We start from the raw sequence: 17,193 nt of genomic DNA on the forward strand, positions 1-17,193 counted from the left end.
GGAACAGGCCCTTCGGCCCTCCAAGCCCGTGCCGCTCCCTGGTCCAAACTAGACCATTCTTTTGTATCCCTCCATTCCCACTCCATTCATATGGCTGTCTAGATAAGTCTTAAACGTTCCCAGTGTGTCCGCCTCCACCACCTTGCCTGGCAGCGCATTCCAGGCCCCCACCACCCTCTGTGTAAAATATGTCCTTCTGATATCTGTGTTAAACCTCCCCCCACTTCACCTTGAACCTATGACCCCTCGTGAACGTCACCACCGACCTGGGGAAAAGCTTCCCACCGTTCACCCTATCTATGCCTTTCATAATTTTATACACCTCTATTAAGTCTCCCCTCATCCTCCGTCTTTCCAGGGAGAACAACCCCAGTTTACCCAATCTCTCCTCATAACTAAGCCCCTCCATACCAGGCAACATCCTGGTAAACCTCCTCTGTACTCTCTCCAAAGCCTCCACGTCTTTCTGGTAGTGTGGCGCCAAATGCGGCCGAACCAACGTTCTATACATCTGCAACATCAGACCCCAACTTTTATACTCTATGCCCCGTCCTATAAAGGCAAGCATGCCATATGGCTTCTTCACCACCTTCTCCACCTGTGACGTCACCTTCAAGGATCTGTGGACTTGCACACCCAGGTCCCTCTGCGTATCTACACCCTTTATGGTTCTGCCATTTATCGTATAGCTCCTCCCTACATTATTTCTACCAAAATGCATCACTTCGCATTCATCAGGATTGAACTCCATCTGCCATTTCTTTGCCCAAATTTCCAGCCTATCTATATCCTTCTGTAGCTTCTGACAATGCTCCTCACTATCTGCAAGTCCTGCCAATTTTGTGTCGTCCGCAAACTTACTGATCACCCTAGTTACACCTTCTTCCAGTTCGTTTATATAAATCACAAACAGCAGAGGTCCCAATACAGAGCCCTGCGGAACACCACTAGTCACAGGCATCCAGCCGGAAAAAGACCCTTCCACTACCACCCTCTGTCTTCTGTGACCAAGCCAGTTCTCCACCCATCAAGCCACCTCCCCCTTTATCCCATGAGATCCAACCCTTTTCACCAGCCTACCATGAGGGACTTTGTCAAACGCTTTACTAAAGTCCATATAGACGACATCCATGGCCCTTCCCTCGTCAACCATTCTGGTCACTTCTTCAAAAAACTCCACCAGGTTAGTGAGGCATGGCCTCCCTCTCACAAAACCATGCTGACTATCGTTAATGAGTTTATTCCTTTCTAAATGCGCATACATCCTATCTCTAAGAATCTTCTCCAACAACTTCCCCAACATGGACGTCAAGCTCACCAGCCTATAATTACCCGGGTTATCCTTCCTACCCTTCTTAAATAACGGGACCACATTAGCTATCCTCCAATCCTCTCACACAGTCACTTCACACAATCGCACACAGTCACTTCAAAGGAAAGGCCGCGGGAAGAGCAGGGGACCAGAGGTTGCATCTTGACTACAACGACCAGGAGAATTGTGCTTTATGACCCAAGGATACCAGTTACACTCTGGTTTATGATTAGAGACTATCAGAAGCTGTGAAAGGAACAATAATTTATGATCAAGGACTGTTAACTGGACTTTGCTTCATGACTTGTATTGGGAACCCTGATGTATAAAGGTCCACGCTTCTTGTGTTCAGAGAGAACTTTGGCTTCCGCTTTCAAGGGGTCAAGTTCTCCCATAAGCTTGTGAGAATAAAGCCTACTCTATTTTGACTCATACCAGCCTCAAGAGGTATTTTTACCTACTTCAGTGATGTTACACATAGGATCAATTATACTCTAGACACTCTTCTATGCACCATTAACCATGTTGGGGTATGGATCAGAACCCCTAAGCTATACTATGAAGTCAGACTAGATCCCAGCAATTTGCTATTTTGGTATTAATGTGAGGATATGATGTTTCACTCAAGGCACGATGCTATTGGCAACAGTGGAAAGCTTTTATCAAAGCAACTTTTATTTAACAACACAGTTTAACTATAACAAATTAATTTGCTTAACTTTTAACAATTGAATAATACTTAAACAAGACAAAATACAATTCTTAACTGCTAACCTTTCACTATGAGTTCCAATTCAGCAATATCCCTCTTGTAGACTTAAACCCCCTCTTTAAAATTAGTCTGCAAAATACAGGCTTACTTGCTTGCCTCAGGTAAACAGTCCGAGAGCTTTCAGAACACTTCTAGAGAGAGAGAGAGAAAGAGACACATGTTGCTTCTTTCAGAACTAAGCAGTAACTGCTTGTTTCGAAAATGAAAGAGAAACTGTATCTTTCCGGTACGCTTAGCTCCTCCTATTAAGCACATGACTCCCTGTCAATTAACCTAATCAAAACTCTACGCTGAAACCCCAGGGAAGCCTAAGTAAACACAAATGCATCAGCTTAGCTTTAAACAAACACTTGAAGCTAAAATGAGTCCTTATCCTGTCCTCCCAGCTACCAATTTAAAATATTTCTTAGACAAATTGGTACATATCTGAATTCTAAACATAACTCTTATGAGAAACAAAATATATGTATATTTGTTAAAGGCACAGTATCTTCACAATCATTATACACAGTCAATAAGAAAGTTGATGAGGAGGACGTCTATTCTTCTTTAGTTGTATACAATGCTCTGAAATTTGGTTGTTCTTTACCTAGAAGTTTGATTTGGAACTTCCTCTTTTGGAAGTAATTCTGTACCATTCTCACATGGTATAGTAGCTGAGACACAATCATCAGGCAACGCAAATTCAACTAAGTCTTACACCAAAAATTATACTCAACACTTCATTTTCAAGCTGAACATAGTTAGATACAACACTAGTCTGAGTACGCAAAGCAAAAACTATTGGTCGTACTTCTCCCGAAGGTATAATATGGCAAACCACTGCCCCTACTCCATAAGGTGAAGTGTTGCAAACAAGTAGCAATGGTAGCTTAGGATTAAAATGAACCAATACTTCAGACTTCTGCGAAGCAACGTTGATATCCTTATCCGCTTTCTCACATTCTGTTGTCCAGTCCCATGACTGTTTCACACATAGTAAATTATACAATGGCTTCAATAATGGAACTAAGTTGGGAACACATTTGCCATAATAATTTACTAATTCTATAAAGGATGTCAATTGCATCACTTTCGTTGAACGTGGTGCTTCTAAAATAGCTTCCAAATTTTTAGGTGCTTTATGTAGGCTTTTACTATTAATAATATGACCAAAATACTGGACTGACATTGGAAAATGTCACACTTTTAATCATAGAACAGTGCAGAAGGAGGCCATTTGGCCCATTGAGTCTGCACCAACCACAAACCCACCCAGGCCGTAACCCCATGCATTTACCCTAGCTAGTCCCCCTGACACCAAGGGTCAATTTAGCATGACCAGTGCACCTAACCTGCACGTCTTTGGACTGTGGGAGGAAACTGGAGCACCTGGAGGAAACCCACACAGACGCGGGGAGAATGTGCAAACTCCACACAGACAGGAATTGTCTGATTGAACCCAGGTCCCTGGCAGGTCCCTGGTGCTGTGAAGCAGCAGTGCTAACCACTGTGCCACCATGCTGCCCTTTCTTTTTTGGGACGCAGAGCATGTGCTTGAAAACATATTTAGAATAGGGCTGGTGCAGATGTTATTCCAAAAGGTAATCTTTTATAACGAAAAAAACCTTTATGAACAACGATGTAAGCAATGGTTGAGATTCAGTGGCTACATTCATCCGTAAGTATTCTTGTGAAAGATCAATCTTGCTGAATTTCTGCCCACTTAATAACCCAGCAAACAAATCTTTAATTAAAGGAAGCAGATATTGATCAGCACACAACACTGGATTTATGGTTGTTCTAAAATCACCACAATTATGAACTGAACCATTTGGTTTCATGACATGTACGATGGATGTAGCCCAGTCACTCATTATAATTGGCTCTAAAATACCAGTGTTAACAAGTCATGTTAATTCTTCTTCAACCTTGGGACAAATTGCATATGGCACCGTTCTTGCTTTGAGATTTTTTATTCAAAGTTCAAAGTTTATTTATTAGTGTCACAAGTAGGCTTACATTAACACTGCAATGAAGTTACTGTGAAAATCCCCTAGTCGCCACACACTGGCGCCTGCTCAGGTACACTGAGGGAGAATTTGGCATGGCCAATGCATCTAACCAGTATGTCTTTCAAACTGTGGGAGGAAGCTGGAGAACCCGGAGAAAACCCACACAGACACGGGGAGACTCCGCACAGAGAGTGACACAAGCCAGGAATCGAATCTGGCATTGTGAGGCAGCAGTGTGCACCACTGTGCCGCCGTGACTATTGGTTGACTATTATGCTACATCTTGAGTTTCACTTGAACTACTTCGATTGAGCTAAGTGTCCCCTTTAAATACTCTCTTGTATTTATCCAGAAGGTTCTGTAGGTCTGTTTTGACATTGACCAATCTGTTGATGAACTCCAGTTAAGCTTTATCTTCTCCAACCATGATCTCCCAGATAGAGCTGGAAAATTACCTCGGACCACATGGAGAGACGTCACTGTTTGTCCATTCAACTCTATCATTGACCATGATGTAACCTTTTAACAGCACAATCTCTTCTGTGCACGTCCTTAAAATCACATCAGCTGTTTTTAAAGGAAGGTGCTTCAGCTTTTGTTGGTGTGTAGTCTCAGGAATTAAAGATACAGCAACACCAGTATAAACTTCCATCCTAATAGATTGTCCACTTAACTTTGGAATCACCCAGAATCTATGTGATTCACTCTGTATGGATCAGATGTTCAGCTGGAGCTCTTCATCATTTTTCTGGACATTCTCTTCTTTTCTTCCATGTTGTAAATTTCTTTTGTCAAATGCAACTAGTTCTTTGTGAAGGAACCCAGATTCTTCATCTGAATATTCTCAAGGGAAGCGAGTCTAGCCCAACAAGCTTTTGCAAAGTGGCCCATTATGCCACAGTTCTTGCATTGACTATCCTTGCTCCAGCATTCACTTGCTGAATGACCCATTATGGGACACCTGTGACATGTTTGTTGCTGTTTTGACTTCTTTTGGGCATTTACAACTTATGGATCTTCATTCCTGCACCAAATTGTGAAGCCTCTTTAGCGGCCAGTTCCATCAACACATGATTTCTACTACTGTCTTTAAAGTCAAGTCATGTTCAGTGAGCAATCTTCTTTGGATAGCTTCATTTTGAGATCCACAAACTAGACGATCTCCAAGAGTATCTTCTAATGACTCACCAAACTCACAATGCTGTGTCAGCTTTTGGAGGTTGCCACAATCTGAGCAATGCTTTCGCCTTCCACTTGATTCATTTGGTGGAACCTGAACTGTTTCCCAGTGATCAATGGCTTTGGAGAGTAATGCTCTTCAAGGATCTTTGTGAAGTCATTTTGGTTCCTGACTTTGCTGGATGAACCAAGCTCTGGAGCAAATTGAAGGATTTACTTCCTATTGAACTGAGAAAAGCTGGTACAAACAACTTGTTTGCAATTTTTTCACTTATACAAAGTACTGAAACTGCTCTGCACAGGAACTCCATGATTAATTTTCTTTATTGAAAGGCGCCATGGATTCTAAGTGACCCACCATTTCTCTTGCAGGCACTAATGACTCAAGACTGCTCAGTGAAATTTTGTTTTACTGTCTTCCCAGTACTCTCCGTTTTACCCTGGAGATCAATGATTTGCTGCATTCTTTTTTTCTGGACAGCAGAGCATCCCTTTTCAAATATGATGTGGAGATGTCGGCGTTGGACTGAGGTAGGCACAGTAAGAAGTCTCACAACACCTGGTTAAAGTCCACAGGTTTATTTGCAATAATGAGCTTTCAGAGCGCTGCTCCTTCATCAGGTGAGTCACTCCACTCACCTGATGAAGGAGCAGCATTCCGAAAGCTCGTGATTCCAAATAAACTTGTTGGATTTTAACCAGGTATTGTGAGATTTCTTACTTTTCAAATATGCCAGATACTGCCTGGAATTTTACCCTTCTCCGAACATAATAAAACCGTATTTTAAAATCAGACAAATAGCTTCCACCTTTTTTCTACTGTGTAGTGAGTCCCCTGCTCTGCCACTACACACTGCAGCACTTTGCCCGGATCCTGCAGCTTAGAGGAGTCTGTATGATTTTTGTTTTCTGGGAAGAAACAGAATATTTATTTTTTCCCTTACTTGGTCTTTCTTTACTGGAACTTCAATCTTTAATCTTGTTGTTTCTCCATGGCCTTCTAACATTTGAAGCACAGGAGACCCACAATGTTATTTTTTCTACTTAGGATCTATATTTGATGTTCTCGACAAAACAAAATTCCAAGTCGTTGACAACATTCATTTTGTAACGTCCTAACTATATTATGGGTTGTGGGTTTTAAACAAAAATAAAAAGATGTGATTTGTACATGTAGATTCAAAATAACAATAACAGGCTGTACAGAGTAGAAAATGAAACTAAACAGCAGCCTGTGAAACACCCCAATGATAGCACCATCAAATCATGTGACTGGCCCTGAAAGCAATCATGCAACCACTTAAATAAGTAACAACTCTGTTCTCATTCTTAGGATGTTAGCATTGCCGATCGGGCCAGAATTTATTGCAAATCCACAGTTGCTCTTGAGAAGGTGATGACGAACCACTCTCATGAACTTTTGGGACCGATATTGATACAACTGTGGGATTAGCAAAGCTACTTAGGATTTTGCCCGGATTAGGTGGCACGCCTTATGAGGATAGGTTGAGAGAGCTAGGTCTTTTCTCCTTGGAGAGACGAAGGATGAGAGGTGACCTGATAGAGGTGTATAAGATGTTGAGAGGTATTGATAGAGTGGATTCTCAGAGGCTTTTACCCAGGGCTGAAATGGTTGCCGCAAGAGGTCACAGGTTTACGGTGCTGGGGAGTAGGTACAGAGGAGATGTTAGGGGTAAGTTTTTCACTCAGAGGGTGGTGGGTGTGTGGAATCGGCTGCCAGTAGTGGTGGTGGAGGCGGATTCGATAGGGTCCTTTAAGAGACTTTTGGATAAGTTCATGGAAGTTAGTAAGATAGAGGGTTATAGGTAAGCCTAGTAGGTAGGGACATGTTCGACGCAACTTGTGGGCTGAAGGGCCTGTTTGTGCTGTAGCTTTTCTATGTTCTATGTTCTACTTCAGGGGACAATTTCGAGTCAACCATGTTGATCTGGGTCTGGAGTCACCAGACCAGATAAGGTCCTTAAAGAGTTTTTCAACAATTCAACAGCTTTCTGGTTGCTATTTACTGATACCGGATTATTTTTAAACTGACTACCATGATTATTCGATATGTAAACCACCCTGAACCCCTCGATAGATTGCAGCTTGTAATTCACCCCTGGATACCTGCTGTCAAATATATAGAACATAGAACAGTACAGCACAGAACAGGTCCTTCGGCCCACGATGTTGTGCCGAGCTTTATCTGAAACCAATCTGAAATATCCATTTCCTTGTACACCACCTGAAGTTCAGTTGCTGACACAGGATAGCTAGCTCTGTGCTCTGGCACTGAACCTTTGGGGGGATGGAGGAATAGAAAATCAATATCTTGCTGACATTGGGTACCTTTGAGGGGCCAGTGTGTTCACCTATAGTGTGCACCAAACTCAGTGGGGTGGGGTGGGGTGGGGAGGTGGAGATGTTGACCCCATACTCTCCATGCATGGGTTTTCCGGAGTCGTATCAAAATGTTGTGAGAGTAGGAGTGTGATTCATGCCAGTGAAGGAGAAATGGTCATCGACTTCAGGAAGCGTAGTGGAGGACAGGTCCCTGTCTACATCAACGAGGACAAAGTGGAAATGGTCGAGAGCTTCAGGTTTCTAGATGTTCGGATCACCAATAACCTGTCCTGGTCCCTCCACACCAACGCTATTGTTAAGAAAGCCCACCAACGCCTCTACTTTCTCAGGAGACTAAAGAAATTTGGCATGTCAGCTACGATTCTCACCAACTTTACAGATGCACCATCAAAAGCATCCTTTCCAGCTTGGTGTGGCTCCTGTTCTGACCAAGACCGCAAGAAACTGCAAAGGGTTGTGAATGTAGCCCAATCCATCAGGCAAACCTGCCTCCAATCCATTGACTCCATTTACACTTCCCGCTGCCTCGGAAAAGCAGCCAGCATAATCAATGACCCACACACCCCGGACATTCTCTCTCCCACCTTCTTCTGTCGGGAACAAGTCTGAAACACATGTACCAACCGAGTCAAGAACAGCTTCTTCCCTGCTGCCATCAGTCTTTTGAATGGACCTATATTATATTAAGCTGATTTTTCTCTTCACCCTATCGGTAACTACAACAATATATTCTGCACCCTACTCTTTCCTTCTCCCCTATGTACTCTATGAACAGTATGCTTTGTCTGTATAGTGCGCAAGAAACAATATTTTTCACTGTATCCCAATACATGTGACAATAATAAATCAAATCAAATAAATTCAATTCAATTCAGACAATGTGATTTTCAAAGTCCTTCGCCAGCAGAGCAGTGCAGACAGGCTTTCTTCACAGGCCCAGCTTGCTGGGAGTTAACAACTATTCCTGCTATGCCTGAGGTTGGAGGCAGCCACCCATGGCTCGGTTAAATTATCTCCTGATACCGACAGCTTTTCCCTTTTGATCTTCCCTTATCTGAACCAACCTCTCCAGAATTCAAACTGAATTAGCTTCATTTTGTGAGTCTACCTTTTCAAGTGTAAATGCAAAGTTCACCCCTTGCCTCCTCCTTTGAACCTCTAACCCTTTATTCAAATCCTTTGTGTTCTGTTCCCCATTGTTGCCAGCTTGCCTTAGGTGAACATCTGTTTTGCAATGTTGCTGGGCTCATCAATATCTCAAAAGCAGTTCAAATAGCACAACCAAACTGTCCCTGCCTTTAAGCAGCTACATTATCCGACAGCTTTTAAAAATATACAGCCAGCAGAAAACATTCTGATTTATTGGAGTTCCCTGATATTTCCATGTCATCACTATTTTTCCTGAGACTGCAGTGACTTAAGGTGTTGATTGACAGAACACTGGCTCTGTGTAAAAATAGCCCCATTGTCAGTTCTGTCCAGGGAATTCTTAGAGTCAATTAATCAGCAAATGACTGACAAGTTGACTCTCCTCTCAATGTGTCTCATGTACAACCTTGGTGATAGATTACACTGGAGCATGTGCACTGGCTCCATTATCTCAATTAACAGGAAACGACAGGCCAAGAAACTGCTGGGCAAATGTTTCTATTCCTTAGCTCTCCCCCTTCTCCTTTTAATCTCCCACCATTCGGAGATACAGTTCCGGTGGCGTTAAGTTCTCTCAGAGAGCTTCCCAGATGATCCTAGCTTCAAGAATGGAGGGTAACAAGAGAGTTGAATAGATGAAGCTTCAGTTGTACAGAGCCTTGGTCAAACCCCATCTGGACTAAAATCAAAATACTATTGGTGCTGAAAATGTCAAATAAAAACAGAAAATGCTGCATAAACTGCGCAGGTCTGGCAGCATCTGTGGAGAGAAAAATAAAGTTAACATTTCAAGTCCGCATGACTTCTTCAGAGCGGAGGAGGAGTAGAAATGTGATGGATTGTGTGGTTGGAATGGGAAGTGGAGAAGGTGGAGCAGAATAGAAGGTCAGGGATAGGTGGGAGCTAAGGAGAGTGTGACTAAGATGTCACGGACACAAGACAAAGGGAGTATTACTGGTTGCATTAAGGACTTACGTCCTTAAGCATTAAGCATTACACCTTAAGCATTAAGGTGGGCAGCACGGTGGCACAGTGGTTAGCACTGCTGCCTCAGAGTGCCAGGCACCAGGTTCGATTCTCAGCTTGGGTCACTGTCTGTGCGGAGTTTGCACATTCTCCCCATGTCTGTGTGGGTTTTCTCTGGTTGCGCCGGTTTCCTCCCACACTCCAAAGATGTGTGGGTTAGATGGATTGGCCATGCTGAAATTGCCCCTTAGTGTCAGGGGGACTAGCTAGGGTAAATGCATGGGGTTGTGGGGATAGGGCCTGGGTGGGATTGTGGTCGGTGCAGACTCGATAAGCCGAATGGCCTCCTTCTGCACTGTAGGGATTCTATGATTCTATGACTAAAGAAGGTGCTGATAGTGGCATAGGGGTAAGATACCAGAATATGTTAATAGGAGAACAAAGATCAGTGCTTGGTGAAAGCAAAATTAAAGGACAAGTGACAGATGGCCCAGTGGGGAGGGGTGGGAGGGTGGTTGCATTGGTAGAGAAAACATTTTGGATTTCAAAAAAGGGTAAAGGTGGAGGAGAAAGTGCACAGTCTAAAGTTGTTGAACTCAATGAATTCAGCCTCCTGATGACTGTAGTGGGCCTAATCAGCAAACTCCTCCAGCTTGCGTTGGGCTTCGCTGGAACACTGCAGCCGGCCAAGGATGGGCACGTGGACATGAGAGCAAGGTGCTGAGTTAAAATGGCAAGAGATAGCAAGGTTGGGGCCTTGCTTGCAGATTGGGTGAAGGTGTTCCAAAAAGCGCTCACTGAGTCTGTGTTTAGTCTCCCAGTAGAGGAGTCCGCACTGGGAGCAGTGAATACAACAGACCAAGCTGGAGGAGGTGCAAGTGAAACACTACTTCACTTAAAAGGCTACTCACCCGATGAAGGAGCAGCGCTCCGAAAACTCGTGCTACCAAATTAACCCTGTTGGACTTTAACCTGATGTTGTGAGACATAGAACATAGAAAAGCTACAGCACAAACAGGCCCTTCGGCCCACAAGTTGCGTCGAACATGTCCCTACCTACTAGGCTTACCTATAACCCTCTATCTTACTAACTTCCATGAACTTATCCAAAAGTCTCTTAAAAGACCCTATCGAATCCGCCTCCACCACAACTACCGGCAGCCGATTCCACGCACCCACCACCCTCTGAGTGAAAAACTTACCCCTAACATCTCCTCTTTACCTACTCCCCAGCACCGTAAACCTGTGACCTCTTGTGGCAACCATTTCAGCCCTGGATAAAAGCCTCTGAGAATCCAATCTATCAATACCCCTCTACATCTTATACACCTCTATCAGATCACCCCCTCATCCTTCGCCTCTCCAAGGAGAAAAGACCTAGCTCTCTCAACCTATCCTCATAAGGCATGCCACCGAATCCAGGCAACATCCTTGTAAATCTCCTCTGCACCCTTTCTATGGCTTCCACATCCTTTCTGTAATGAGGCGACCAGAACTGGGCACAGTACTCCAGGTGGGGTCTGACCAGGGTCCTTTACTGCTGCAGCATTATCTCCCGATTTCTAAACTCAATTCCTCTATTGATGAAGGCCAGTATTCCATACGCCTTCTTAACCACAGCCTCCACCTGCGACGCTGCTTTGAGCATCCTATGAACCCGGACCCCAAGATCCTTCTGATCTTCCACACTGCCAAGTGTCTTACCCTTAATATTATATTCTTTCATCCTATTCGACCTGCCAAAATGAACCACCACACACTTATCTGGGTTGAAGTCCATCTGCCACTTCTCCGCCCAGTCTTGCATCTTATCTATGTCACGCTGCAACTGCTGACATCCCTTTACACTATCCACAACCCCACCAACCTTTGTGTCATCAGCAAACTTGCCAACTCATCCTTCCACTTCCTCATCCAGGTCATTTGTAAAAATCACAAAGAGCAAGGGTCCCAGTCCCTGGGGCACTCCACTGGTGACCGATCTCCATGCTGAAAAAGACCCATCTACAACCACTCTTTGCCTTCTGTGGGCAAGCCAGTTCTGAATCCACAAAGCAATGTCCCCTTGTATCCCATACCCCTTCACTTTCTCAATGAGCCTTGCATGGGGCACCTTATCAAATGCCTTGCTGAAATCCATATAAACTACATCTACCGCTCTTCCCTCGCTATGTGTCCAGTTACATCTTCAAAAAATTCAATTAGGCTCGTAAGGCATGATCTGCCTTGGACAAAGCCGTGCTGGCTATTTCTGATCATACTATTCCTCTCCAGATGTTCATAAATCCTGCCTCTCAGGATCTTCTCCATCAACTTACCAACCACTGAGGTTAGACTCACCGGTCTATAATTTCCCGGGCTATCTCTTCTCCCTTTCTTGAATAACGGAACCACATCCGCAATCCTCCAATCCTCAGGAACCTCTCCCGTCTCCATTGATGACGCAAAGATCATCGCCAGAGGCTCAGCAATCTCTTCCCTCGCCTCCCACAGTAACCTGGGGTACATCCCATCCGGTCCCGGTGATTTATCTAACTTGATGCTTTTCAAAAGCTCCAACACATCCTCTTTCCTACTGTCCACATGCTCAATCTTCTCAGTCCACTGCAAGTCTGCGCTGCAACTACCAAGATCCTTTTCCACTGTGAATACTGAAGCAAAGTATTCATTGAGTACCTCTGCCATTTCTACTGGTTCTATACAGACTTTCCCACCGTCACATTTGATAGGTTCTACTCCTTCACATCTTATCCTCTTGCTCTTAACATACTTGTAGAATGCCTTGGGGTTTTCCTTTATCCTGTCTGCCAAGGCCTTCTCATGACTCCTTCTTACTCTTCTAATTTCCCTCTTAAGTTCCTTCCTACTAGTCGTATACTCTTCTAGATTTCTAACATTACCTAGCTCCCTGAACCTTTTGTAGGCTTTTCTTTTCTTCTTGACTAAATTCGTTACAGCTTTCGTGCACCATGGTTCCTGTAACCTACCATAACTCCCCTGTCTCATTGGAATGTTGCTGTGTAGAGCTCCAGACAAATTTTCCTTGAAAATTTGCCACATTTCTTCTGTACATTTCCCTGAGAAAACCTCCTTCCAATTTATGCCTCTAATTTCCTGCCTAAGAGCCTCATAGTTGCCCTTACTCCAAATAAATACTTTCCTAGCTTGACCGATCCTATCTCTCTCCAATGCTAAAGTAAAGGAGATAGAGTTATGATCACTATCCCCAAAATGCTCTCCCACTGAGAGATCTGACACCTGCCCAGGTTTATTCTCTAATACCAAATCAAGTATAGCCTCTCCTCTTGTAGGCTTATCCACATACTGTCAGGAAGCCCCCCTGAACACACCTAATAAACTCCTCCCCATCTAAACCCCTTACCCGAGGGATATTCCAATCGATATTTGGGAAATTAAAATCTCCCATCACGACCACTCTGTTATTATCACATCTCTCCAGGATCTGCTTCCCAATCTGCCCCTCCACATCCCTGCTACTATTGGGCGGCCTATAGAAAACACCCAGTAAAGTTATTGACCCCTTCCTGTTGCGAACCTCCACCCACAGAGATTCCATAGACAATCCCTCTGTGGCATCCATCTTTTCTACAGCCGTGACACTATCCCTGATCAACAGTGCCACTCCCCTACCTCTTTTGCCTCCTTCCCTGTCCCTCCTGAAACATCTGAAACCCGGCACTTGAAGTATCCAGTCCTGTCCCGGAGATAACCAAGTCTCTGTAATGGCCACCACATCACACTTCCAACTAGTGATCCACGCTCTAAGCTCATCCATTTTGTTCACGACACTCCTTGTGTTAAAATACACACATCTCAACCCTTCGGTCTGAGCGCTCCCCTTCTCCGTCACCTGCGTATCCTCCCTCTCACACTGTCTACAAGCCCCTTTTATTTTTAAGCTAACCTCCTCTCTCCCAGTCACCTCATTTTGATTCCCACCCCCCAACCATTCTAGTTTAAACACTCCCCAGTAGCCTTAGCAAACCTTCCCGCCAGGATATTGGTCCCCCTGGGATTTAAGTGAAACCCATCTTTTTTGTACAGGTCGCACCTGCCCCTAAAGAGGTCCCAATGATCCAGGAACCTGAATCCCTGACCCCTGCTCCAATCCCTCAGCCACGCATTGATCCTCCACCTTATTCCATTCCTTCCCTCACTGTCTCGTGGCACAGGCAGCAATCCCGTGATTACTACCTTTGCGTTCCTTCTTCTTAACTCCCTACCTAACTTCCTATATTCTCCTTTCATAACCCCTTCCCCTTTCCTGCCTCTGTCAGTGGTACCAGTATGCACCACGACCTCTGGCTCCTCTCCCTCACACTTCAGGATTTCTTGGATACGGTCAGAAACATCCCTGATCCCGGCACCAGGGAGGCCAACCACCATCCGCGTTTCTTGACTTCCTCCACAAAAACGCCTGTCTGACCCCCTCACTGTAGAGTCCCCGATCACCACTGCCTTCCTCCTCCTTTCCCTACCCTTCTGTGCTACAAGGCCGGACTCTGCGCGGAGGCACGACCACTGCTGCTTCCACTAGGTGGGCTGTCCACCCCAACAGAACTCAAACATAAGAACATAAGAACATAAGAAATAGGAGCAGGAGTAGGCCATCTAGCCCCTCGAGCCTGCCCCGCCATTCAATAAGATCATGGCTGATCTGACGTGGATCAGTACCACTTACCCGCCTGATCCCCATAACCCTTAATTCCCTTACCGATCAGGAATCCATCCATCCGCGCTTTAAACATATTCAGCGAGGTAGCCTCCACCACCTCAGTGGGCAGAGAATTCCAGAGATTCACCACCCTCTGGGAGAAGAAGTTCCTCCTCAACTCTGTCTTAAACCGACCCCCCTTTATTTTGAGGCTGTGTCCTCTAGTTTTAACTTCCTTACTAAGTGGAAAGAATCTCTCCGCCTCCACCCTATCCAGCCCCCGCATTATCTTATAAGTCTCCATAAGATCCCCCCTCATCCTTCTAAACTCCAACGAGTACAAACCCAATCTCCTCAGCCTCTCCTCATAATCCAAACCCCTCATCTCCGGTATCAACCTGGTGAACCTTCTCTGCACTCCCTCCAATGCCAATATATCCTTCCTCATATAAGGGGACCAATACTGCACACAGTATTCCAGCTGCGGCCTCACCAATGCCCTGTACAGGTGCATCAAGACATCCCTGCTTTTATATTCTATCCCCCTCGCAATATAGGCCAACATCCCATTTGCCTTCTTGATCACCTGTTGTACCTGCAGACTGGGCTTTTGCGTCTCATGCACAAGGACCAAGAAACAAGAGTAGTTATTTTTAAGGGGCACAACCACTGGGGTACTCTCTACCACCTGACTTTTCCCTTTCCTGACTGTGACCCACTTGCCTGCTTCTTGTGGCCCCGGTGTGACCACCTGCCTATAACTCCTATCTATCACCTCCTCGCTTTCCCTGACCAGACGGATGTCCTCGAGCTGCGGCTCCAGCTCCCTAACTCGGTCCCTGAGGAGCCGCAGCTCGACACACCCAGCGCAGATATGCACTTCTGGGAGGCTCGGAGACTCCACAACCTCCCACATCCGGCACTGAGCACAGCAAATTGGCTTCACATTCATAATGCCCCTTTTCCTCAGATTCCACAGGGGAAAGAACTAAGATTTAAAAGGTGAAACAACTAAAAACTAAACCTACCCTGCCTCGCACGTTTCCTTACTTCTTACTGTGCCCACCCCTGTCCAACGCCGGCACCTCCACATCATAACCTGAAAGGACTATTTGGGGTCTTGGTCAGTGAGGAGGGAGGAAGTAAAGGGGCAGGTGTTGTATCTTTTGCGATTGCATGGGAAGATGCCGTGGGAAGGGGTTGGGGGTGATGGAGGAGTGAACCAGGGAGTCACAGAGCGACATGTCCCTGTGGAATGCTGACAGCAGGACTGAGGGCAAGGTGCGTCTTATGATGGCATCATGCTGAAGTTGGTGGAAATGGCGGAGGATGATCCTTTGAATGCGGAGACTGGTGGGTGAAAAGTGAGGACAAGGGTAATACTACCCTGGTCCTGGGAGGGAGGGGGAGGTGTGAGGCCAGATGTGTGAGAGATGGATCAGACTCTGTTCTGTTCTCCACAGATGTTGCCACATAATAAGAAAGAGGACCAGGAGTAGGCCATTCGGCCCCTCAAGCCTGCTGCAACATTCAATAGGATCATGGCTGATCTGACATTCCTCATGTCCGCTTCCTTGCCCTTTCCCCATAACCTCTGACTCCCTCACTGATCAGTTGAGTGATATGAATGTGGATTGTCAGCTGTTTTACACCAAACCTTCCCCCCATCCCATCCTCCCTTTCAGAAAGCACACAATCGATTGCTCTTCCCTTGCAGCGCCTCTGCCAGCGATTCACCATGCCTGGGGGCCGCGCAGAGAGCATGCTGGGAGATGTAGTTCCAAGCGCCCAGGCGCAGGCGCGGCCTCTGCACCCATGACGTAATCGGTTCACTACAACTCCCAGAATGCCTTGGTGCCCGGCCTGCGCAGGCGTGGTGTGTCTGTGCGCTGAGTACTAACCTGCAGCCGGAGCCCGACCAACTGGTAGGTGCAGCCCCCCGAACCCGGGAGCAGAGCCCCCCCCCCCCCCAAACCCGGGAGCAGAGCCCCCCCCCCACCCAAACCCGGGAGCAGAGCGCCCCCCCCCCCAAACCCGGGAGCAGAGCCCCCCCCCCCCCCCAAACCCGGGAGCAGAGCCCCCCCCCCCCCCAAACCCGGGAGCAGAGCCCCCCCCCCCCCCCCCAAACCCGGGAGCAGAGCGCCCCCCCCCCCAAACCCGGGAGCAGAGCCCCCCCCCCCCCAAAACCCGGGAGCAGAGCGCCCCCCCCCCCAAACCCGGGAGCAGAGCGCCCCCCGCCCCCCCCCCCAAACCCGGGAGCAGAGCGCCCCCCGCCCCCCCCCCCAAACCCGGGAGCAGAGCGCCCCCCCCCCCGAACCCGGGAGCAGAGCGCCCCCCCCCCCCCCCGAACCCGGGAGCAGAGCCCCCCCCCCCCCGAACCCGGGAGCAGAGCGCCCCCCCCCTGAACCCGGGAGCAGAGCGCCCCCCCCCCCCGAACCCGGGAGCAGAGCGCCCCCCCCCCCGAACCCGGGAGCAGAGCGCCCCCCCCCCCCCCGAACCCGGGAGCAGAGCCCCCCCCCGAACCCGGGAGCAGAGCGCCCCCCCCCCGAACCCGGGAGCAGAGCCCCCCCCCGAACCCGGGAGCAGAGCGCCCCCCCCCCCGAACCCGGGAGCAGAGCGCCCCCCCCCCCCGAACCCGGGAGCAGAGCGCCCCCCCCCCCCCCCGAACCCGGGAGCAGAGCGCCCCCCCCCCCCGAACCCGGGAGCAGAGCGCCCCCCCCCCCCGAACCCGGGAGCAGAGCGCCCCCCCCCCCCCCCGAACCCGGGAGCAGAGCCCCCCCCG

General features: G+C 47.2%; 1 protein-coding gene across 2 annotated transcripts in view; it reads left to right on the top strand.

Moving 5' to 3' along the window:
- The first annotated feature begins 16,269 nt into the window (after window positions 1–16,269).
- Window positions 16,270–17,193, top strand: part of zdhhc16b (zDHHC palmitoyltransferase 16b) — a 33,117-nt gene continuing 32,193 nt past the window's right edge. For both annotated transcript variants that reach the window (XM_078223099.1, XM_078223100.1), the window contains exon 1: window positions 16,270–16,336. The gene's annotated coding sequence lies outside the window, so the exon portion shown is untranslated. The remainder of the gene's footprint in view (window positions 16,337–17,193) is intronic.

Source organism: Mustelus asterias, chromosome 11, assembly GCF_964213995.1.
Source record: "Mustelus asterias chromosome 11, sMusAst1.hap1.1, whole genome shotgun sequence".
In the NCBI taxonomy this organism is placed as follows: Eukaryota; Metazoa; Chordata; class Chondrichthyes; order Carcharhiniformes; family Triakidae; genus Mustelus; species Mustelus asterias.